General features: G+C 37.7%; 1 long non-coding RNA gene across 3 annotated transcripts in view; it reads right to left on the bottom strand.

Annotated features, from left to right (window-relative positions):
* The window catches only part of LOC140708818 (uncharacterized), a 357,070-nt gene that overhangs the window by 63,209 nt on the left and 268,001 nt on the right, over positions 1-25,860 (bottom strand). For 2 of the 3 annotated variants that reach the window (XR_012089025.1, XR_012089024.1), the window contains 2 exons: positions 14,715-14,851; positions 12,753-13,312 (listed from right to left, as the gene is read on the bottom strand). The exons of the other annotated variant lie outside the window; for it this stretch is intronic. This is a non-coding gene — a long non-coding RNA (uncharacterized lncRNA). Of the gene's footprint in view, positions 1-12,752; positions 13,313-14,714; positions 14,852-25,860 lie in introns of those variants that run through there. 3 annotated transcript variants of the gene reach the window in all.

The following is a 25,860-nucleotide window of genomic DNA, read 5'->3' as shown; positions in this document are numbered from 1 at the left end:
CAGGTTAAAAGATAAAACAACACTTCCACATCCCACAGTGTCTTAGACCCTGGTCTCCATCTCCATTGGTATGGAAACCCAAACGCCTAAGAAAAATATTCAGCCTGAAAGCCCTGAAACACCAACTCCACGACTCTGCATTTCTTTTCCTGGCAACTGAAGATTTCCCTTTTCATGTTTTTGAGCATAGCCAAATATTTTGCTTTGCTTTGCTTTGCTTTAAACAAGCCCTATTTTATCCAGATTTCTTTATATCTGGGATATAGCCATAGCCGTCCAAGTCGGCTTTGTCTGTGGCAGGGCACCAAAGAGCGGCAACAATATCCCTGCCACTTTTTCTTTAACATCAATGTGGTTTTTACTTGTAAAAGCCAGTCCATGCAACAAAATCAGAATACATTCTACCAGCAGAGTGACAATGAAAAACATCAATTACTATGGGCCATGTTTCATAGGTAGGTGATTTTCACATAATTTTAGAAGCTGAATTATGTGGATAATAGAGTTAGCAGATAATACTAATGACCTAGCCTGGAAAGAAAGAGAAGTACTACTCACTAAAAAGAAATTGTAGTCAGAGGATACTAAACAATAGTATAGTTGTGTATGGACAGCATATTAAGCATTTGGTGGTGGTGATGTTTGGGAACTGGTGTGTGTGTGTGTGTGTGTGTGTGTGTGTGTGTTTGGGAGATTTTAGTTTCATTTTGATTTTTGGTTTTAAGATTTATTTATTTGAATCAGCACCCTTTCTCCTGGCTGTTTTTCCATAGTCAGTCTTGGTTCACTGAGACTTTTTTCATTAAAGCAAGTAATAGTTTTCCTCTTCATTTTTCCTTTTAGACCAAGATTGAAATTGGCCTGCAGATCAAAGACCATGGCAAAAAATTCCTGACATTGGAAACTGCCTTCCAAAACATCCCTGTGCCTCATCCCTTTCTACACATTCCATATAAAGAGATTGTTTCATTTTCCACCTGGCAACGCTTAAATTGTTTTATTTTTCTTCATTAAAACCACCACGCCTCTTCATTTAACTCATGTTTTAGTACCTTGATTCAGCAGGATCATAAAAACTTTTATTTTTGTTGTCGTTGCTCCTTTTTGCCGCGGGGAGAAGTAAAAAAGAAACAAGTTAAAGAATATACAGTTAACCCTTCTTTAAAAATATATAACTAGATTTCTAAAGGAATGAAAAAACACAGTACTAGTGGGAAAACTCTGCAAGAAAATCTATATTTAACTTGAAATAACATAACTTTTTGTGGGTGTGTTTGACATCCTCTCATACCTGCTAAACCCCCTTGAGTCCTCAGTAAATATTAATTATGGATAATTGACAATTTCTTTCTTCTAATGGAATCTTCAGAGCCAATTTTGAAGTTTCCACTTCGTGCTAGCGCAGCCTTCAACGCAGGCCTTTTCTCCATTTTGGAATGTAAACATGATATGCCTACAAGAAGTAAGTGTGCATTTCGGGGGTCCCCAAAAAGAAGTCAAATTTACATAGAATTACACAGAATGAAATCCTAAAACAAACAAGAGAAACTGGATTTTATGTCTCTTTGTTTTTAAAAGCAAAAGAATAATGCCAGACTCTAAACAAACATTCTATGTTCCAAATACATTTTCCATTGTATGCTAAGCTCCTCTCCTGTGAATGCTCTACTGACCATCTTGTAAATGGCTTAAGTAGTTACAATCCCCTAATTAGGAGAATATAATGGCAGTGGCAAATGCCACCAGAGTGCCTTAGCCTGTTTCTACCAATTTGACCTGATCGATCTATTATGTTTGCTGTAAATCTAATTGCATAGCAATCAGTGAATGACATGACTTATTATCTCAACTCAGTTTAGAATTTTATTTTGTAATGGGCATAGATGCATTTTTAAATGCAACACAAATACAAGCATATGTGTCTATATATGTGTATGTGTGTTTGTTTATATATGGTGTATATGGAGGCAGGTCTGTATATACACAGTATATGTACACTATGCATACTATATATACTGTATATTATATACAAAGTTCTCTTTGTTTTCCTAGAGTTGGAGTCTCACTACGCTGCCTAGGCTGGTCTTGAACTGCTGCCCCCAAACTATCCTCCTACCTTAGCCTCTCAAAGTGCTGGAATTATAGGCATGAGCCACTGTGTCCTACATACAATGTTCCATATAAGGTATTTTCCTCATTGTTCAATAAAATTAAAGTAGATTTTGCTCTAGAATAGAAAGAAAACTATAATATATTTCCACTGTGTTTTTTTTTTTTAGTAAATAAACACTTTATAGCAATACTTAAATCTGAATTTTTGAGATTTTTTGAGATTTAATTTGTATAAATGTTCAGAAACGTGTCTTTTTTTTTCAAGCAAGATTCACCTTAATTTGTTTTCCTCATCATAAACTGCATGCTTAAGTGAAAGACTCTGAACTTCTCTTCTTCAGGTATCAACCATGTAACTTCAACCACATGGATTTCTTGTTTGTGGATTGCATATTTCAAATGGAATTTGTGCTTATAATCCAAAACTCTTGGTAAGAATTTAAGTCACTCCACGTGCCCTGCTCTGCTGTGCTTAGTCAAATTTTCCCGAATACAAAACTTTCAATAAATAATATGAACGGATAGTCCCAGTCCCAAGAGTCAAATGGGACTAAAAAGCAAGAAAGAATACTGCCTGCTCATCTAGTCACAGATAGAAATTGGGAAACTCTTGTTTGTCTGAATTCTGTGAAAACTCACTGTTAGCCACAGTTTCACTTTTTATCTTTTATCACTTTTTATCTGTTAGAGTCAACTCGGAAGAAAATATCCCATAGCAAACTTTCCTAGCCAAGACACTATTAGTAAGAATTGCTAACACTTACAGAGAGCTTACTACCTGTCAGGAACCATTCTAAACACTTTACACAATTCATCTCCTTTAATCCTCACAATCTTGTGAAGTAGAAACTATTATTTTTTCAAATGTTAGATATGAAGAAACTGAGGTACAATGATGTTAATTTGCTAAAGACTACATAGATTGTTAGTGGCAAAGCCAATTTAAAAGAAAATTCCTTTGTGTTTGTCACTCACATTAAGCATTACATTATAGAAGGATCCAGGGTACGATTGCAGTTTAGATATTACGTGCCCATATGCAATCAGGGCCAGTACACTTAATGAAGACAGTCTAGAGTGAGAAAAGTGATGGGCCAGAAATCAGCCGACCTTGATTTCCAGCATCACTTCCAGCCTAGCCCCTGATCAGCATTTAACCTTGAACAAACCACTTAACCCCTGGGCCCAAATTCCCAATCTGCACAAGGAGAGATTAGATGTTCTCCAAGGTCCTTTTCAACTTCAACGCGTATGTCTCTATGATTAATGGCTGAATGAATGTCACATTGATCTCATGACTTGTGGGTGTGTTTGCCATGTTAATGTTAAAACTACTAAAATGAATCTATCGGCTTTCTAAACGGAGATTCAGCCATGGTTTCTTCAGTTCGAAAGGACTACAGAAAAGACTGTTTTCCAGAGCCATGAGTCCCTGAAATTTTTACCAGCACTAGTAGAGATTTGCTCATTCATTTATTATATTAAATTAATAATTTTTGAGTTCAAGTAACGTTCCAGGCATTGTTCTAGACATTGGGCTACAAAGGGTGAATAAGGCAAATGTGATTTCTGCCTTCACGAAGTTTCTAGCAATATCTATGTTTGTATTTGTGTGTGTGTGTGTGTACATAAACATTCATAAATGATACAGGTTGTGATAAATTCCAGAAAGAAGGTAAAAAACTTTGTTATGACCCGGAATAGGGAGGAAAACACTTTTCACAGATTTTCTGGGGAAGTCTAACACTTTCTTAAAAATTGGAATGAAATTGTGTCTGTTTAGCAATCTCATCAAAATTAAGAAGACTTCTATGGTCAGTTTGATTTCATAGACTATTTTTCTAATAGAGATTAGGCATTAAATTTCCTAAATTTGTTAGAATGGAAGGCCCACCTCTATCACTTTTGTTCAGTTGTCCTCTGTAGTCCAAGTGACTTGCTTAACAAGGTATGGCTGCTAATAGCAACTCTTCCTTGAGTTTGTCTTGAGGATTAAATAAGATAATTGGTGTACTGCACCTTTTATCAGCCATAAAAAATAATAAACTATCAGTAATTTTCAGTCATTTTATCTGTATCTGAAGATTTCATATTTATAAGGAAGACTGTCCTTGTCGTTATGATATTTAAAATAAGTACGAGCCACCTTAAGTACTAAGTTTCTAGGATAATTCTAAACTGCTCTTGAGCTGAGTCAGTAAATTTTGCTTTTTAATTTATAAGACACTCTGACAGTTTCTCAAACTTGAGCGCGCATTAGAATCACCTGGAAGACTTCTTAAAATATGAGTTTTGGGCCCCCAGTTGCAGATTGCTGATTCAATAGATCTGGGGAAAGGCTGAGAATGTGCATTTCTCGCCATTTCCCAGGTGACGTGCGTGCTGTTGGTCCAGGGACCACACAATAACACAGCAATTGTATCCCGTCACATGCCAGGCACACCGTGAGGATCTCTGCATACTGTAAAATATCTGATTCTCATAATCACCAGTGCTGTAGGCATCAGGACACCTATTTACACAGAAATGAGAAGAAACTTGGCTAAGGTTGCAGAGTTCCCAAGGAACAGAGCTGGGTTTGAGCCTCAGTTTGCCTGTCCCAGAGCTCATTGCAACATGTACTGTGCATTGAAACACTTTCTAACCAAAGATTTACTGACAACTCTAAATTGATGTCTTAGAAAGACTGGGCTCCAGCAAAATATCTACATGACTATGGTATTTCAGTTAGAAAATTCATAAATCAGAAGCAAACTGAATCTCAGGAAGCTCTCTGTCATGATCGCACATGCTGCCTAAAACCAAAAATTAAAATACAGTCTCATGAACCATATAAAAAATATTGGTTTGGCATTCAATTTTCTTTGTTTATAAAACTAATATAATACCTTATTTGAATCTTGAAAAATATATCTCCATAGAGAGAAATGAGTCATTCTGGAGGTTAAATCCACTCCGTTCTCATTTTCGTGAAATATAAGTTTAATTGAAATGTAACAACAAGCTAGAAAGATTTGAGCTGAGTGTAAGATGTTTGCTTGAGTTCTGATGACACCTAGGTGAAAATAAAGACTGATAGATCCCTCAACATTATTAGGATGGAAGAAAATTCCTAAAATAAATGAGCTATCATTTTAGTTTTAATAGAAATGTATTTTTCACAGCCTCAGCTTATTCTTCGAGTGTACGTAAAATATAATATTTTGGCACTAACATTGAAAGGAGAAAAGGCAAGATGAACTCCTTTCTTGGGGTAGTAGCCCTGAAACCCAGCACACTGTTGGCATCCCACAAAGTGGAAGCAGGCATTCCTGTAAGAAGGCCTTCCCCAGAGATGAATTCTTATTTGCACGTATCATTTACAGCTTTGCCATGTGGGTTCAGATGAAAATGGAACTCAGAGGGGGAGCATAATTAATTGAGTCAACTCAAGTCCTCTGACAAAAAAACAGGCAAGTGAAAACTATCAGAGGGTTTTAGAGCTTCCTGGTAAGCTTCCACTCACCAGGAAGACATTCGGACTCCCAAAATGTATGAACCCATTCAAGTGGGCGAGCAAGTCAGACCCAGAGACAAACTCTGCATTTAATATCCTTTTGAAAGCATACTTGATTTTTTTAATCAAATATGTTGCTTGTGTCCTCATTTGCCCATTCTCTCACTAGATTAGTGACCATCCTCTTTTAAAAGCCAAAGCACCTACTCATGTAACCAAACACTACCTGTTTCCCCAATAATCTATGGAAATAAATAAAAAATAAATAAAAATTTCTCTAACACTAAAAACAATAAATAAATAAAAGTCAAACAGCACCATAAAACTCCCCAAGCCAGAATGCAAAAAGCAGCCTTTTTTATTTTGCTCAAATCTTATTTCAAAACTTTAATTTCTATCCTGGTAAACTAATCAATCACCCTGCTTTTTCCTTTATTTGGAATTACATTGCTCCATTGAAGCCTATTATTTAGCTTGCACGAAAGCTTTAGTTTTCCGTGACATGAAAGACATGTAGTTAAATATATGAACCCTGCTTAGAGAACCAAAAGGAAGGTATCTTTTAGTGGAGGAAATGGAGAAAAATACAAGAAAATATGGGGGATGTTTAAAATTCTCGCTTTAATTTTAAGAACCATCAAGAGCCACCAACTATGTAAAAGGAACAGCAGGTGTACTGAGCTTAGAAAAGTAGGCACACGGACACCTAGACATTAGCTGGAGCCACCTGAGTGCATGAGAGCCTGCCAAGGGGCAGTATTTCTGGAGAGAAGAAGGAAAGACATGAAGGCATGTGTGCATTTAATCAATAGTTATTAGGCATTGTGATCGTAATGGAGATCCAGTGATATTGAGGGTTATCCCTGGGCTTGATGAACTCAAATCTAGTGACAGTCACTTCCACAACCATGTATTAATGCAGGTAGAAGTGCCACTATCATATTTAAAAAGCAATCTCCCACTATGCGCCAGGTGCTTTATACACATCTGCTCAGTTCCACAAGTTATTGACAACCCCCATTTATAGATGTAAAAACAGATTCCCGATTTGTCCCGGGCACGCGGCTGATAAGCAGCGGCGCTCCAATTCTCTTCTTACTCCCTCTGCTAAAGAAGGAGAGGCCGGCCGGGCGCGGTGGCTCACGCCTGTAATCCCAGCACTTTGGGAGGCCGAGGTGGGCGGATCACGAGATCAGGAGTTGGAGATCAGCCTGACCAACATGGAGAAACCCTGTCTCTACTAAAAATACAAAAATTAGCCGTGGCAGTGTGGGCCTGTAATCCCAGCTACGCCGGAGGCTGAGGCAGGAGAATGGCTTAAACCCGGGAGGTGGAGCTTGCAGTGAGCCGAGATGGTGCCACTGTTCTCCAGCCTGCAGCCTGGGCAACGGGGCAAGACTGCGTTTCCAAAAAAGAAGAAGGAGAAGGAGAAGGAGAAGGAAGAAAGAAGAAAGAAGAAGAAGAAGTCTTGCTAGCTGAAACTTACAACATTGACAGATAAGATAGACAAGTAAGATAAGGGAGATAAAAGCAGGGGAGCAAGACGTACTAAGGGCTTTCCATGCTTGTTTTATATAAATCACCCTTCCTGTGAGGGTGGGGTAGAAGGCCAGATCAAGAAAGACTCCACACGGAAAGTTACATTTATGTTAGATCTTTAAATGAGTAGGATTTGCCTCATTGTGGTGTCTTCAGCCCAAGGAAACTCAAGGAGGTTTATGGTTGAGAGCCCCCTGGTTTGGCAAGAAGGCAGGCTGTGGAAGCAAAGGGAAAAAAAGGAAGTTTGAAAAAAAAATTGGCTGAGGATAAGTTGAAAGAACTTTGAATATCTTGCTAAAGAATTAGATATTATTCAGTAGGCAAAGCTGAAGATGAGGTAACGGTAAAAAAAAAAAAAGTTGCAATTTATACCTCTTTTATACACTCTATCAACTCTAATACACAGAATAGAGTATCTAGGTGTTGTTCAATGAATAATTGTCAAGTTACATTCAGGGCTGTGCTATTTCAGTATTAGTGAAACTAATCACTATGATTTATTTAGGGCTTTTCTCTCTCAAGTGCCAGGCAGTTTGAATGTATTATCTATTATCTTTTTTCCTTACAACAATCCAATATGATTGTCATTATTGTCTATGTTGTATATATTAAAAAATTGGGTTTATAGAGGTTATGCAACTTCCTAAGGACAAACAGTGAATATGCCACAAAGGCTAGATTTGAAGGCTAGTTTCTAATTCTAACACCTCTGCTCTGTCTATTCTGCTATGTAGTTTTTCCAGGTGCACTGATGGATTTGTACAAATCTATTCAAAATATTTGCCTTCTCTCTCACTCCAGTCTACCCTTCGTTCCTCCCTTAACTGTGACTTGAACAACCCACGTTGTTCAATGGCAGCTTGGAGTGGAGATGAAGTATGTGATGGTGAGCACAGGGAAGGTAATTGACCCCTATGGGGATCAGAACTAGCACTTTGTTCTTTTCAAAGTAGTGAAAACAGATGCAGTGAGCAGGAATTTGGACTCTGAGTAAATTAAGGAGAGTTAAGGCAGAGAAAAGGGACGTTAATGCCAACATGAAATAATGATGACAGAATGCCAGGTGACTCAAACATATCACAACATACAAGTGACCCTCTGGTTTTACAAATGAGAACACGCACCTGAATGACAATTTACTACTAAAGAAGAGCAGGGGAGTTGGGAATAGAAAGAGCCTGACTTAACTGAAGAGGAAACAAAGCCACAGAGGAAGTTCAGAAAAGGTTCCCAGAGAAAACCGTGGGAGGCCTGTGCTTGTCAGTTACTTCCCAGGCCAAACCATACACAGCCTAATACATGTGTTTGCTTAAACCCTTGCACTGTAGCTTCTTCCAAGAATAAGTAAGAGGGACTCTGTGTCCACTAGTAAGAGATGAGGCCTTCAGTGTCAGAGTGGGGCAAAAAATAAGAGGTTCAGGATAGACCATGGGTATAAAAACCAAAGGCATATTTGAAAAAGTTAGAGGATATGAGAAATTATTATAACATTTAAGAGGGCAAGGGGGAGCTTTTTGTCTAGATAGTTATCTATTCCTTTTCATTTTTTCCTCTCTGGGATCAACAATCTAGGAGAATAAACCTAAAATAAACTAGCAAATAAAAACTCTCTGAAAGAAGCTAAAGGAGAAAATGTTAGGAAACTGTCAAGTCTCAATCATACTTTTGACAAATAACATGTCCTGAAACATTAGCTTTTCTCCAATTCCTTTACCACTATGTTTTCCTAAAAAGGTATTTATTAAAAATCCACAAAATAAACCGAAAACACCTCATGAAAATGTATTTCCAGAGATAGACTATTCTGTTATTACTTTGCTACTTGGAAAGGCATTATTTGCTTGAAATTTTACCTAGGTATAGGCACATTCTTTCACTCTTTTTTAAATGCCATATAATATACTTTATTCTCAAGGAGTGGCTTTCCTGCCTCATGAAAAAATATTGTCAATATAAAAACATTCACGTTAGAGTTTGCAGAGAGATTAAGAACCATCGAGGTCCACTCTAAATTTTGACTGATGAAAAAAACCAGCTTGGAGAGGCAATGATTTATGTCCTATCACAGTGACTTTAGTGGCAGAGAGGACATTGGGGCCTCTATGTACTGAATCCGCTTCTCTAGCCACTACAACATCCACAAACAAATTTGAACTTTAGAGAAACTATACTCAGGAAAGAGTGTCCTCTTCATCCCAAAGGAAGATGGGAAACCTATTACAAGTCACTTCTGGAATAAAAACCCAAGCATTAGGCCTCCAAATACTCATTTGACATCTGAAAGATGATGCAGATAATTTATAGGAACCAAGGAGTGAATATTATATTTGTAGAAATACTATTCAGGAAAACTATATACTTTAAAAGATTGCTAATTTTCTAATTTACCTGCACAGTGTAAGTTTTTTCACAACTCCACCCATAAACCTTCAATGCAATCACCCCGCCATAAACCCATTGCTTTAATGACAAAGCAGCTTATAATTTCTGGTATTAAACACAAAACAAATTAATCTAAATAGATGTATTCTTTATTTTTTTTAATCTTAAAAATCAAAGGTCTATTTTTCTTCTCTATATCCTGATTGGAACTTCAGAGGGAAGACATTAAGAACCCACAATTTCTTCACATAAAAATTGAAGTTTCATGTCAAGAAATCCATGAACAACGATCTAACAGAAGTTCCCCTAGAGTACTGAAGAAGATGGGACCTTCTGTAAGTCAGCTTTAAACCATGAGGCCAACCCATCTCTCTGACTGTGTAACTGTTGAGCTCTCACCCTCTACCACAAGGGAGAGAAAATCACTACCAGCATTTGATCTGGAGTCTGCTCAGGGAATCCTGAGTTCTACATCCAACAGTGCAGATGGAGAAGAACGGAAGAGAGTCAAGCGTCACCATCTCTGAGGTGTCCACATTCTTTAATAACATCAGTTTCCCTGGCTTCTTTTCCTTTTGGTCAATAATGGGAGCAGACTAGCAGTGGCCATTAAGGTTTCCTCAAATGAGAAAACAGGAAATAGAAAGAAAGAAAGTCTTCTCCAAGCATGACGCTTCATAACCCCTAGTCCACATATATCCTCAGAAAATTTATGTGTCCCTGTTCTTCAGAGCCGTCTACAAGAGGAGCTCCAGATACAGAAATATAACAAAGCCATCACCAGTATCCCAAGCCACTAGAGTGCATCTGCAATTTAACAGTTTGCTAAACTATCAGTTGCTTATAAGGCGCTATAAAAACAAAATTTTTCAGCAAATTCATAATCAGCCACAGAGCAAGCTGAAATTCAGTAGTTGGAGTTCATGGTCTGAGTCTGTCCCGTCTCTTGAGTCACCAGAAGTTCAGGTAAAACAACACCTGATGGGCAGTAAACATTCTCAGGAAACATATAAGTATTGACCATCCATTCATCATGTAAACAATCTGTTTGTTTTGAATTAAAGAAAAACTTCCCTTGAGTCATTCCTCATAAACAGACATTAAAGGAAACTATGAATAATCTGCTTTGGTTTGGAAAGGACATTGAGAAAAGGCCAAAGAACCTTTTTCCCCCCTTTAATTGATGTGCCAAACTGATTTGAAACAGGCCAACTACTTTCAAACATACATGTTAAGAGACTAGTACACTCCTCACTTGAATCAAAATAATCCAACTGGTCTACCCACTTCTACTAGACTCACAGAACCTTGTATATCCTATAGCTCTATATTCTATTCTATAGAACCCATGGCCCTTAGCTCTTGTTGGAATATCATGAGTAAACTGAAGCTTATTTTATCCCAGATTAACTTCTTCTATTATTAGTTAAATCAAATTGTCAAAAAATTATTTCACATATTAAAACAAAATATAACTCTTATAGCACCCACACATTGACCCTAAGCAAACTCTCCAGAGATTATTCTTCAAAATAGATCTACTTCTTTTACATGATAGATTTTCAAATATTTGAAGATAAGTCTCCTCTATCTCCTCAACAAGATGTGTCATTTTAGGCCACATTTGATGATATTCTCCAGAACCTTTAATATCATGTTATTATTTGCTTGTCCAGCAATAATTTGTAAAATAATGTATCAAAAGTGGAACACAATTATCTAATAGTGATTTTAATCCTTTAATCCAAGTAATGGGATTTAAAAGAGTAACTGATACTTCATAATCATTCAATAAATATTTTCTATTTATTGGTTCTATCCATTTGGCACTAGGTGCTGTTTTGGGTATTGGGGATTCTGCAGTAAACACGAGAGACAAAAATCTGACCCCTTGCAACTTATGTTTCATTTGTTACTGGACTCACTGCAACATTGGTTGAAGTAGACCCAGAATTACTTGCAAGGTATTGAACTGCACAGGGTTGGAAACTAGGAGGCTAGCACTTGGTTAATATTTGTTAGTGGATGACATCTCATAAACTTGAGATCATTTGCATTTTCTGTATCTTAAAGTAGCTGTATGATAAGTGAGGGTTAAACCTCCACTGGCCTTCCTAGGAAAAGGTAGACATATCTGGAATAATTTGTAAGGCCCTCCAATATCTGGCTCTGATCTTTTTTTTTTCTTTTCTAGATTTAAATGTTGACCTTCTCCTTTTGTTTCCAAATGTTACCTATTTTTTCCCCAACACCCTCTGTGCAAGCAGACACTACATCCTTGCTTGTCCATCTCCCTAAATTTCCCTCACTCAGTTTCTCCTCCTAGGCAACGCCTCATCTTTTCTAATGTGGCTCAAAATCCTAAATTGTCTTCACAGTCTTCCTTGATCCATCCTTATTTCCCTCAAAACAGTTTGTAGCTTCATCCTCTGCTTCTAAAATATTTTATTTATGCCTCTCTTGTAATACTAGTCTTCCAAGATCAATAATTCTTTACTTATCTGTCTACAGTAGTGTAATATAAGTTTTTAAAGGCAGAAGCAATGTCATAATCAGTGTTGAAAGTATAGAGTTTGAAAAACATGAGCCTCTTGTTGTAAGTACACAATAATATTCATGAAAGGATAATTAATGAAACCATTTTGAAAATTATAAAATGATAATATAAATATAAGATTATTTTAATAAATGTTTATATAATTTCTTGAGTCTACCATTTGATTATAGATGTCCAACTAACTGATTTTATGTGCATGTATGCAACTGAAAACATTAATTTAAGAACTAAAATGGAATTGGTAAACAGAATAAAAATGAATTTTATAAGGATCATTAACAATAGTATTACCCTTATCATTACCTCAGTTTAAATAATTCCAATTAAAAAGTACTTAAGACATTTCCAAGGTTTATTCTAAAGTGTTTTGGCAATGCAATCTAAGGATATACTCAGTTAATTTTTAAAATAAATTCAAGTATTAATTGCATATTGCTTATGAGGTCCCCCAAAATAATAAATATCATTCAAATTAGCAATGATAAGAAATAAAGTAAATAGCAAACAGAACACTCAAATACTTTCAACACATTAAAATAAATATCAATCATCAGTTAAGAGCATTTAAACATGTTAGATAAATTTTCATTGATAATATTCTTTATAGCAATAACTCTTCAAATTAAGCAAAAACGTGATCAAACCTCGAAAATGCCAAGAAATGTATTATTTTAGACTTATAATTCATTTTATTACCAATAGAAATGATAACAGAAAAAAACAAGAATAATTAACAATTCATAAAGTATAAAGGTACTGAAAGACTAGAGCCTAATAACCACAGTAGTTGAGAAGGAAAAGAGGAGACATTTTTCAGTAAATTCAGCGTGGACCTTGGCCACCACCCTTGCCAAGTGCAATCATCACATACTGGTGATGTGGCACTGAATGTCTTTACCCAAAAGAATCAAGGGAAGAGTTCAATGCCCTGAGCTGCGTCGAAGGCCACTCAGTTCTGTACACTCTAGTCCTATAATAAATACAAATTGATCATCTGATTTTTGTTGATAATAGAGTGTATACTTCCCCACTGATTTTTGTCTTCATCTTAAGTTCCTTTCTCCCAGGCATGGCCATGGCTTTAGTTCCCAGGCTGATCTGAACTCATACTCTTTCTCATTCATTCCTCCTGGTAAAAGGGCTCTCAAAGTGGTGAGATTCATAGTTTCCTTGTACTCTCATCCCAGACTTCTCTGAAGGCAGATCGCCGATTCCTAGATTTCCCTCTGTCAGGGAAAAAAGACAACATGCTGCTGTCTCCTTATGTCATGTGAAAGAGAACGCTAATGCCAGAAAGTTACAAATGAAGTTTCAGGGCAACTTCTATAATGTGTCTGTGACTGGTCTCTATACACATGGATCTGCTCTGCTTCAAGGCCACATAAGAAAAAGCAAAAACTCTAAGAAGCTATTAACAAAATAGCATTTTTGTCTGGGCACAGTGGTTCACACCTGTAATCCCAGCACTTGGGGAGACTGAGGTGGGTGGATCACTTGAGCCTAGGAGTTCAAGACCACCCTAGGCAACACAGGGAAATCCCATCTCTACCAAAAATACACAAATTAGTAGTGTTTGGTGGCATGAGCCTGTAGTCCCAGCTACTCAGGAGGCTGAGGCAAGAGAACGGCTTGAGCCCGGGAGGTCAAAGCTGCAGTGAACCATGGTCACACCACTGTACTCCAGCCTGAGCAGGAGTGAGATCCTGCCTCAAAAACAAACAAACAAACAAACAAACAAACAAACAAAAATTATATATATGGCATTTTCAAAGCTTAAAAATGTGAATTTATCTTAGCAAAGAGAAAAGCCTAAACTTGTTTAGAATAAAACACTAATGTTATACTTTAGCAAATGGGGCCACTAGAGCTCAGTTACATTTTCTTTGAGTTGATTGTTTTAGAAGTTTAAAATTAGGCATAAACTAATTTATAAGTCTTTATAAGAGTCTGACAGTTAATACTGTAAACTTGACTGGACCAAGGGTGCCAAGATATTTGGTCGAATATTATTCCAAGTGCGTCTGTGAAAGTATTTTTGGATGAGATTAATGTTTTAATCAGGAGACCAAGTAAAGCAGATTGTTGCCCTCCTTAAGGTGGGTGGGTCTGAACCAATCAGTTGAAGGCCAGAATAAAACAAAAAGGCCAACCCTCCTGCTAGTAAGAGGAACTGCTCTTGCCTGACTGCCATGAGCTGGTACATCAGTCTTTTCCTGCCTTCAGATCCAAACTGAAACATTGGCTCCTTCTGAGTCTCAGGCTGGACAGTCTTCAGACTGTAGCTACATCACTGGCTCTCCTGGGTCTCCTGCTTGCTGGCTGCAGATTTTGGGATGTCTGAGCCTCCACAATCATATGAGCCAATTCCTTGTAATGAATAAATGAAGGATTAAATAAACAAATAAATAAATAAATACTGTTGGTTCTGTTACTCTGAAGAATCCTGACGAATGCAAGCAGTGTTAGCAATCTTTACTTAACCTTTCTAGACATTTGTTTCCTCATCTATAAAATAAGGGGTATTGCTTAACTCTGAGCTTCTTTCCAACATAATGTAGTTTTCTAGTTCTGTAAATGCCAAGTCAAATGATCCTTTTTATCTCTGGTTTTTATGGGATGAGAACTTACCTTACGCCCCACACTGAGGGGGTGGGTGTTCCATGTATCTGCTTATCTCATATCACAACAAGCTGGGGTGTCATTATTCCTTATTATTATAGGTGAGGACACAGAGACATTCAGTAATTTTCCCAAGATCTCAAAACCTGACGAGCCAGGGAGAGAACCCAGACACATTGCCTTAGTAAAGTTAATTAAACAAACAAACAAAAAAATGAAATGGAAAAACAACTTGAGGAACATATAAGAAAGTGAAAAGTAGTGGAGTTGGGAAGTAACTTCTTGATACTTAACCATAATTCACTAACTCAATCACTCTGAACTCACTTTTCCTCCAGATTGACTTAGGTCCTTATCTCTCAAAAGAAGCTTCCGGTTTTAGGATGGTTACGACCTTTTTGTTGCTGTTGTTGTCGTTGTTGTTTTCTGTCACCCAGGCTGGTATGCAGTGGTGCAATCTCAGCTCATTGCAACCTCTGCCTCCCAGTTTCAAGCCATTCTGCTGCCTCAACCTCCTGGGTAGCTGGGATTACAGGCACCTGCCACCATGCCAGGCTTACTTTTGCATTTTTAGTAGAGATGGGGTTTCACTATGTTGGCCAGGCTGGTCTCAAACTCCTGACCTCAAGTGATCCACCCACCTCAGCCTCCCAAAGTGTTGGGATTACGCCTATGACCGTTTTTAATGCCGACTTTACCCCTTCAAGCTCTGCCCCAATCTCACTTGATAAACAGAAACTCTCTGTTAAAAAGAAGAGGTGAAAGTGACTTCTGGCAATACTTTATTCTCGTTTCTATTTCTCTTGTCCTGAAAATGTGTCTCCACACCTGGTTAGCCAAAGCACTCTTTTAAGTAATGAATTAAAATATAAGGGCATGTGCATGTGCATACACAGTATGTGTGTGGAGGCTTGTGAAACATTCTATTCTTCTCCTCTGAAGCACACGGATGAAAATGAGTGCCTTTATAGGTAGTCTTAAATTTTCCTGCACTTAATTGTGTACACGGTATATTTTGAGCAGACTTATCTACTTCATTTTGTTTGACTTAGAGTATTAAACAGTGTTCACTATCCTCTTGAATTATTTTGGGAAGTGGAGAGAAAGTAATTTTGTTTGAAAATATGCCTGCACTCGTCAACATATATGTAATAATAATGGTTAATATTTGTTGTATAGCAAGCTGTATTGTAATGGCAATACTTACGGTATAACAGGCTCTATGAAGCAGCTACTTTTATTAGTCTCATTCTACAGTTGGGAAAACAAGATCTTAAGGAGGGTTAAGTGATATATATTATATCACATAAGAGCTGAGATTTAACTAGTCTAGAAATTACACCTAAAATTAAGGGAATGTAGTTTTCAGATAGGTTCAAGAAGCAGAATATTACCAACCTTAGGATACACTCATTATGCACCCTATTCTGAATCTTCAATGATTGCATGCTCAGCAAGGATCCTCTAACCTCTTCTCTATGAAATAAAATATTGTGTAAAACAAATGTTTTATGCTACTTATTCTGTGCTTAAAATACACTTGTGTGTAATAAGGTGTTCTAGAGGGACACAGGTTTACCAGGTCACTATAGATACCAAATCCTGCCACTGCCAAGAGTCTTTAATTGAAGAGACACCCAAACCAGCTTCAACACTGTCCTATTTTCCATGATTTCTTAAAGATTCTAAATAGAATCCATCGTTTGATAAGCCATGGGGAATAGCGTGCTTTCAGATTGACTGAGCAATTCTCCCGTGAATAATCTAATTTGCTTTTCAGTTTGGAAACCCCCTCACTCGCTGCTTCAGACTTTTAAGGGGTTTAGGATAGAAAGGAAAGTGAAGATTAAGTTAAAATCTGAAGCAGCATCAACATTTTGGATATATCAAAGCTTCTACTTATTAGATTTAAACACAATGAATTTCCCAGAAAGGTAAAGGGGAGAGGCTGTAACTTTGCCAGGGGGAACAGGAGTGCCAAGAGAGCTGAGTGGCAGTTTGCTTGGCTCTGTGACAATGATTTTGTTCAAATGCTCCCCACCTTGCTTCCGAGCAGTGCAATAGCCTCGGTTCAAACAAAGCACTTACACAGCCTCACCTGTGGGTTGCCAGCACCTCGCAGGGTGGAATCCTGGCTGTCAGACAAAACTCCGACTCAAAGTTCATTTCATAAATGCTTCCAAGTCAAAAAGCCATTTTTACTGGGCTGGTTTCAAGCATATTGCTGCCAAGACTTAAATTTCCCATCTCACACTGCCATCTACTGTCTAAGGCCCTGTGCTCTTAAAACAAAAAAAGAAGGCATAATACACCGAGCTTTCCAGGAGTCCAGGGCATTATTCATGGACGCTCTTTCTAGAGTCCCTCTTGAACAGTAATCAAGTCCGATTGCTTTTATGTTCACCAATAACGCTATACTTCAGAGTCATATACAATGCATGTGGACCAAAACCACAAGCATTTGTGTATGTGACCTCACGCGAGAAAAAAATATATATATATATAGTCTGTTTTGAAAGAATTAGAACCACCATTACTTAGTATCCAGGGGAAATAGACCCAAAAGATCTTGACGGAGAGTCATTGCCTCATTGTTTTAATTGTAGAAAAACAAAGCTGTCTTGGACTGGACTTCATTGACATTAATGTGGCCCGCTAGCTCTTACCCTGCTAGACCTTGGCAGCTAACAAGAATCTTGAGAAATGAACAGTCAGGACTAGACAATGTCAGGATGCACATCCAAGTCCAAAGGCACCTTCAATCATGGCAGACCACTGATCCACTGCGGGCCTCACATGTGCATTTCCTCCTTCCACCACTGGTGAGAGCATTTCCCCAAGACCAGGCTCCCTCACTTTTAGATAAATTGGCCCAAAACCCAATGCATCACTCTCTCCTTCATAGAGGGAGGGAATTCCCAGTCATCACTGCCACAAAAAAAAAAAAAAAAAAAGAAAGCATTTTTCTGATATAACTGATCATTTATCATGCACCTCATTTAGTTGTTGTTGTTTTGGGTTTTTTTCTGGTTTTTTTTTTGAGATGGAGTCTCGCTCTGTCGCCCAGGCTGGAGTGCGATGGCTCAATCTCGGCCTCACTGCAAGCTCCGCCTCCCGCGTTCATGCCATTCTCCTGCCTCAGCCTCCCGAGTAGCTGGGACCACAGGCTCCGGCCACCACGCCCGGCTGATTTTTGTGTTTTTAGTAGAGACGGGGCTTCGTTGTTTTGTTTGTTAAAGGGGCAACAGGAAATCATAAACAAGTCTTGTATTAAGAGTCCAAAGAGCTAGTCTTCATCACGACTTTGGCACTTAGCACAAGGATGCATGACCTTGTATAAGGCACTTGATGTCTGCAAACCTCAGCCTCTGCTTCTCTATTTGAAAATGGGGATAATAATTATTTCCCTTCCTGCCTTACAGGTTGAAAGAATATAATTTAAGTAAGTTATACAACTTGAAATGTGCTAAGAGGATATATCTTAAGTATTCTCACCACCTCCTCACCAAAAAAATAAAGGAAGAAAGAAAGAAAACTCTCTGAGGTAATGGATATATTATGAGCTTCATTATGGTGATTATACATATATCCATCAAATCATGAAATTGCACACCTCAAATATTTACAGTTTTTAATTGTCAGATAACTCAATTTTAATTTTAAAAACTTACAAAAAAGTTATACAGAAAGGAATGATCATTGGTATTAACACTGTAACTTAATTCTGCATGTGTATTTTTCCATTTAATTTAAGTGTCACTTCCAATTGCACCTAGAATCTAAAGCTGCATCTTTCATGCGGTTGGCATTTCTGAAACATTTGTTGAATGACAGATTGATAGATTGATAGTCTCTGGAATTTCCTAGGAAATTCCACCTAGCTACATGGAAGCACTTATGTTCTCCAGAGAGCATTTACATTAATTTTCCAACTTTAACTAACATCCTGATAAATAGAAAAGAGCTCACACAGGGCAAAGCAGGATGTTTTTAATTGAAGCCCTTGTGGTACTTTTACTATTTTAATTTTCAAAAAGCATTTTCACTGCTATCAAATGTGTTTTTGAGAAGGGGCACAAAATAGAACAAACGATAAGATAAATTTATTTGCTTTTTGTTGGAAAACAGCAAGACTTTCCTCTCTGGAAAACCACAATTGAGCAATCAGGAAAAAGTCAGAATTTCCAGAGTAGTGAAACTAAGATTTTTAGGCCACCCAGTACAAAGCAAACCATTTTTAAAACCTTAAAAATAGCTCATTAATATATTTGTGAAAGAACACCGCATACTAAAGAAAAATAGCTGTGTGCTTGGGTGCAGGGTGTGTGTATGTGTGTATGTGTATGTGTGTGTAAGTACATTTAGGTGCCGTATATTTCAGGAAATAAGGATCTGTGTTGATGTATGTAGATTCATTTGTTTCCATTTTGATTATAGTCACATATTTTCAAGATACTATGCATTAAAGTTAGAGTCAATAGCCATGAAATTGACAGAGTAAAAGAATGGCCTTTAATATGTTCAGACTGATGTCTCTGACTTATCACCACCATGCTTCTTGCTGAAAATATATACTAAATTCATTCCTATTGCTTTCCCTTTAAACTAGTGAATTCTACTTTCCTTACCATTAATAAAGTCTATATACCATATAATTTAAGTAGGTTCATCTATGAGACTTTGCAGACACAAAATAGAGGAAAACCACAGGAAGCCAGGAGAAGGTCAGAACAACGCTTGGGGGATTATTCTGGCACAGGCTTTCCCTAAAGGGGTCAGCTAGTGATCTAAGAAGGCACCACTCTGAGCTCTGCAGCTGCGGGACTGAATCCTGCACCTCAGAACTACAACTGTGTTAGTTTTTACTCTGAACTTGGTAGTACTTTCAAACGGAGGAAGTCTGCACTGGGGAAGAGGGTAGAGCAGTGTCTGCATCAGGCGTCTCTCACATTACAGTGTGGGCCTTGGAATCCCAGGGAGGCTTGTTAAAACACAGGTTTCAGGAGTCTCTGCCTCAGTAGGCCTGGGGAGGAGCCTAGTATTTGCATTTCAAGCAGCTTCCCAGGTGGTTTTTCCCAGGCTAATTTTCTTATATTTCTCTGTCTTCTTTTTTAAAGAAAAGATAATCTGTCTTTTATTTCTAAGGCACCACTATTTGGCCTAATATCCACTGGCACATACTAGGAGCTCAATAAAAGTTTGTAGAATACATGAATGTTTGAGTAAATTTAAGTGCATAAAAATATAAATGAATGATGGAATCAACTAAAGTTCTACATATGCTGGAAAAATAAATATAGATGTATACTGGAGGAAGTTCCAAACATCTTTGTGTACCTCCTATGTGTCAGGTGCTGTGCAAAAGAGCTAGGTATATGATGGTTAAAAAAAAAAAAAAAAAAAAAAAACGATTCAATTTGGATCATCATTTTGTTTGTAGTCAAGCGGAGAAGATAAACCGCTCTGCATCACTTAGCAACAGGGATATGTTCTGAAACATGTGTCCTTAGGGATTTTTGTCATTGTGGGAGCATCATAGAGTACATTTACACAAGCCCAGATGGTGTAGACTACTACATACCTAGGCTATGTGATAGAGCCTGTTGCTATTGGGTTAGGAATCTGAACAGCATGTTACTGTGCTGAATACTGTAGACAATCGTAACACAAAGATAAGAATTTGTGTATTTAAGCATAGAAAAGGTGTAGTGAAAATCTATACCTTTCACACTTGTAAAAGATTTTTAAATGGTACATCTGCATAGAGCACTTCCCTTGAATGGAGCTTACAGGACGGGAAGTTGCTCTGGGTGAGTCAGTGTGTGAGTGGTGAGTGAACGTGAAGGCCTAGGACCTTATTGCATGCTACTGTAGACTTTATAAACACTGTACATTTAGGCTACACTAAGTTTATTTTTAAATATTTTTATTTCCTCAATATTAAATTAACCTTAGCTTACTGTAGCCTCTTTGTGCATTTTTTAATTTTTTAAACTTTTAGACTCTTTCATCATAATACTTAGCTTACAACACAAATGCGTTGTATAGCTTTACAAAAAAATATTTTCTCTTTATATCCTTATTCCATAAACTTTTTTCTACTTTTGATTAATTTTTTTTTTTTACTTCTTAAATATTTTTGTTAGTTAAAAATGAAGACAAAGCCACACATCAGCCTAGGCCTACACAGGGTCAGGATCATCAACATGTCAGTCACCTCATGCTCTCACTTGTAAGTGGGAGTTAAACAATGAGAATAGATGGACACAGGGAAGGCAACATTGCACCCCGAGGCCTGTTGGGGGGTGGGAGCCAAGGGGAGGGAGATTAGGACAAATACCTAATGCATGTGTGGCCTAAAACCTAGATGACGTGTTGACAGGTGCAGCAAACCACCATGGCACATGTATACCTATGCAACAAGCCTACACGTTCTGCACATGTATCCCAGAACTTAAAAAGAAAAAAGAAAAAAACAAAAAGATGCCACTAGGCAGTAGGAAATTTTCATGTATCCAGGAACTTAAAGTAAAAGAAAAAAGGAAAAAAAAGATGTCACTAGGTAATAGGAATTTTTCAGCTTCATTATAATGTTATGCAACTACGGTCATACCTGCAGTCCATCACTGACTAAAACATTGTCAGGTAGTGCACAATTGTATGTTAAAGACATAATTACTAATGTCTAAAATAGATTATGAGATAGAAGCACATGGTGCATGGAAACGCAAGCATGCTGCAGTGGTATGGGCAACTGTGGAAAATTTCTTTGAGCTCTGAACAGTAAGTGAGAATTATTCAGATTTAAATTGTAAAGATGTGACTATGAAAATGGAAATTCACTTCTACATGAAATATTTGAATATATCATATAAATCATGTTGATAGTGGATTTGGACCCTGCGGCAAGAAGACCACCTGTTCTTTCAAATGTTTTCAGGCCAATAAATATCACTGGTCCATAAGAATTCTGGATTTTTGTTGGTTTTATAAAAATTAAAACAATATAGAAAGAAGAAATCCAAGTTTTTGGTGAGTGACTATGGAGAGAAAAGGAATAACAGTGAAAAGAGTAGTAACATGTTTGTTGTAACTGGCATTTATCATCTCAAATCTTATTAAAGCATAGATTACCTCAAATGCCCTAATTATATGTTCAGAATGAGCTATATCTCTTGTCAAGAGTATCAGAGTGAAATAAAAGCATAATGAGTTTAATTCTATCATCACTTTGGCTCTTGCTGGTATAACTTAAAAGTTTATTTAGAACTGAGAAAATGCTACTTCCAGGAAACATTTTTCAGAAAAAAAAAAAAGATATAATACAAGTAATCATGTGACAGTCCTCCATAAAAAGAACTTCATTTACTGTAAAAAGAAAATTTTAAGCTAATATTGGCTTACATTTTTAAAATCATGCAATTCACACAAATTTATTCTCTGGACAGCTGGATGTTCCATTGTTTCCAAATGAAAATAGTAGATTGTTTGCACCTGGTTAACTCAAAGGCCATTAAAAATAAGAAAAACATAAATTTGGAATTTTAAAATTACTATATGTATTTCTGCTTATATATCTTCTCTGAATTTTAGCAATATTCCCACAACCCACTGTATAAAAATAAACTAAAATCGTTTAAGACTTCTCTGTGGAATTACATGAGCAGGAATAAATTTCAGACTCCAATTACTTGAAGGAGCAATCATCGAACACCTGTTGGAACATGGCACGTGGTTATGCACTGGGGGATTGCAGTCGCATTTAGGTTGCAGCCAAAAGTACACAAAGACATAGAAAGTAAGAAAGAGCATGATGTACTCAGGAAATTAGTGTGGCCTCAAAACAAGGTTGATGTGGGTAGGAAGTGGTTGTTGACTGAGGAAAATAAGCTGAAGAGGGAAGTAAAGACCAGATGACAAGGCATGTTTTAAGTCATGTATCCTAGCTTGTGTTTTCCCAAGAGTGAAATACAAGACAGGCCTTGGATACAGGTCATTTATTTAAGAGTTAGTTTCAGAATGCACAAGCAAGGAAGAGGTAAAAGAGAGATAAGGAAAGAAGATCAAACAAAACAAAGAACAGTGTGTTATTGAGCTGGTCATGACTATTGGCAATAGGCCTCAACCCTACACGCCTACATGGCATCCCTCTGAGGTACCATGTATAGTCGTGGCCTTCAGTGACCTCAAGGGTCTAAGAAGAATCCCACTGAAGCCTGGGAGGCTGGGGTGGTGGGAGAGGCTGGCACATCTATCCATGGATGCCATCCTCCATTGTGTGAGAGCTGCCCCAGGGAAGCCACATTGAGCGATGAGCAGCTCCATGGTGTAGAGAAAGTCCTGATATAGAGACAAAGAGAGATCATTGAACTCACATAGGAACACACTGGTTTTTGAGAAACTGCCCCCAACTTCAGACATGCTGATGAACACGAAAGATATGGGGCTAGATTGTGCATTCATAACGTCTCCCACTCCATGTGACTGTTTTCAAGTTACTGGGTTTTAAGCAATGAAGGGACACAATCAGATTGCAATTTGGAAAGTTTAATCTAACTGTAGTGAAGCAAAGAGATTGAAGCTGAGCATAAGAAACAATGACCAGGTTGGGCGTGGTGGCTCATGCTTGTAATCCCAGCACTTTGGGAGAGGGAGTATCACCAGAGGTCAGGTGTTCAAGGCCAGCCTGGTCAACATGGTGAAACCCTGTCTCTACTAAAAATACAAAAAATTAGCTGGGCATGGTGGTGGGCACCTGTAATCCCAGCTACTTGGGAAGCTGAGGCAGGAGAATTGCTTGAACCCAGGAGGTGGAGGTTGCAGTGAGCTAAGATCGCGCCATTGCACTCCAGCCTGGGCAGCAGAGCAAGATTTCATCTCAAAAAAAAAAAAAAAAAAAAAAAAAAAAAAACGAAAAAGAAACAAAAACCAGTTAGAAAAACAAATATATAACAATGATTCTAGATAGAAGAAGTAGAGGGATTCATTTGCAATTTTGGAAGCAGAATGGACTGAAGATAAGAAGTACATTAGGGGGATGATGGATAAGGACAACTTAAGGATGACGCTTAGCTTTCTGGATTCTACAATGGATGACAATGATTCCATTCAGAAATAGGACAAGGGATCAACTGGGTTTCCAAAGTAGAGCAACAAGAAGATATATCCATTCTTCATGTCATTTAGTGAATCAGCGGTAATGTTTTGAGGACCTGCTGATCTAGGAACTAGAGATTCAGAAGTGAAAAATACAGACAGTATCCGTACTCTCCAGAGTTTATATCCATTCGGAATAAAAACAAGCAAGCAAATAAAAAGATAAATTAATACAACAATTTCATATGTGGACAAGTGATACAAAGACTATAACAGACGAGGATGAGATAAGGTGTAATGAGAGTGGGTTGAGCTCCTTTGGAATGAGTGTTCAGGAGAGACCTAATGAAGAGGCGATATCTGAACCAAGACCTGAATAACACAAAGGAATCACAGGAAGAACTAGGAGAAATCTATTCCAGGCAGAGGGAAGAGCGGGGCCAAGGGTAGGATGAAAGCTGGCACACCCAGGGAGCAGAAGGAGACCATATGGGTGAAGTTTAGTGAAACCAGGTGAACCTGGCATGAGATGAGAGCAAGAAGGAACCACAGGGGCAGATCATGACAGGAGTAGAGACCATGAAAAGGAGACTGATTTTTATTTCCAGCATTAAAAAAAATCATTGGTGGTTTTCAAGCAAGGAGATAATGCGATTAGATTTCTGTTTCTTAAAGGTCACTCCGGATGTTTTGGGGAGAATGGATTTTTAGACAGGCAAGAGGAGACACCTGTGAGATTGGTTAATAATGAGAACTAGCCCTAACATCACTAAGACACTGCTCTAAGTGCATTGCAAGGATTAATTTATTTAATCCATACAGCAACTCTACAAGGTATACACTATTTTTACTCCCTTCTACAGATGAGAACATGCATGTTTCATAACTTGCCCACTGTCAGGAGGTAGCCTGGCTCCAACCCTGTGCTCTTACAAACTATGAATCTTACCATCACATATGAGGCACAGTGCTTGTCCAGGCCAAAGGTGATAGAGTGGGTTGAGTGACTGGAGATTGAAACCAAAGTCAATTCAGTGAAAACTGTGATAGACTGAGGTCCAATCCAATATGAGGTTCATCTCACAAACACCTAATGTCTTCTTTAGTCCTCTTACGCATTGGTTTGTACATTTTATTGACTTTTGGACAGATTATCAAACTGGAAGAAATGTTCTGGATTTGAATGATTTAATTAGGTAAAAAAGTAAAACATTCAAAATTGTCTCTAATAGTTTTCAGCATTGACAACATCCCCATAGTTCTGTAGGTGGAGAAGTAGAACCGTTAATTGAACGTGGTCAGTATTCTTGAGAAATTGGTACTAGCGAAAGGGATGGTAATGCAAACAAATTTATTATAGTGAGTGATCTGGCAAATTGATGTTTAATAACTGGCACTTTGGAGTGAGGGAAACCTTTACTTTTAGGGTTTGCCAATTTGTGTGATTTCAAGCTACTGATGTTACATTAACTGACTTAAAGAATTCCAGAAAATTTAATACTCGGCTCTCTTGAACCAAGGCAATGTAGCTCCAGCACTTACAGTACAGTGTGAAGAATGTGGAAGAAAGATGTTCAACAGAGGATCCAGGACCACAGAAAGAATCCTGACTGATTATGCCCAAAAAAATCATCCAATACTTCAATGAGGCAAAGGCATTCAAGCCTGGTCTTTAAGAAGGGAGGAGGAAAACTGTCAGTTTATGTATAGTCTATGGCAACTCCAGTTTACATATTGTCCATAGAAGATTTCTACTACAATGGTAACATGAAGTAGTTACCATAAAGACTACAGGGACCACAAAGCCTACAATACGTGATTCTTTCCAGAAAAAGTTGCCAACCATTGCAATAATCGATGACAACAAAAATCAATTAAACCCTTAATAGAGAAATATCTTTGACTTTCAACACACTAATACAACTTCTTCCATCCTACTCTCTGCCCATGAGCTTACTTGAGATTTTACTGAGACATTGAAGCAATCAGAGCACAGTATCCTTGCTTTTCCTTCTGCTACCATGGGCAAACGATTATTGTGCCTATCTAGAGCCAACCT

Source organism: Chlorocebus sabaeus, chromosome 17 (assembly GCF_047675955.1).
Source record: "Chlorocebus sabaeus isolate Y175 chromosome 17, mChlSab1.0.hap1, whole genome shotgun sequence".
Classification (NCBI taxonomy): domain Eukaryota; kingdom Metazoa; phylum Chordata; class Mammalia; order Primates; family Cercopithecidae; genus Chlorocebus; species Chlorocebus sabaeus.
This window is presented reverse-complemented; position numbering and strand designations above follow the sequence as displayed.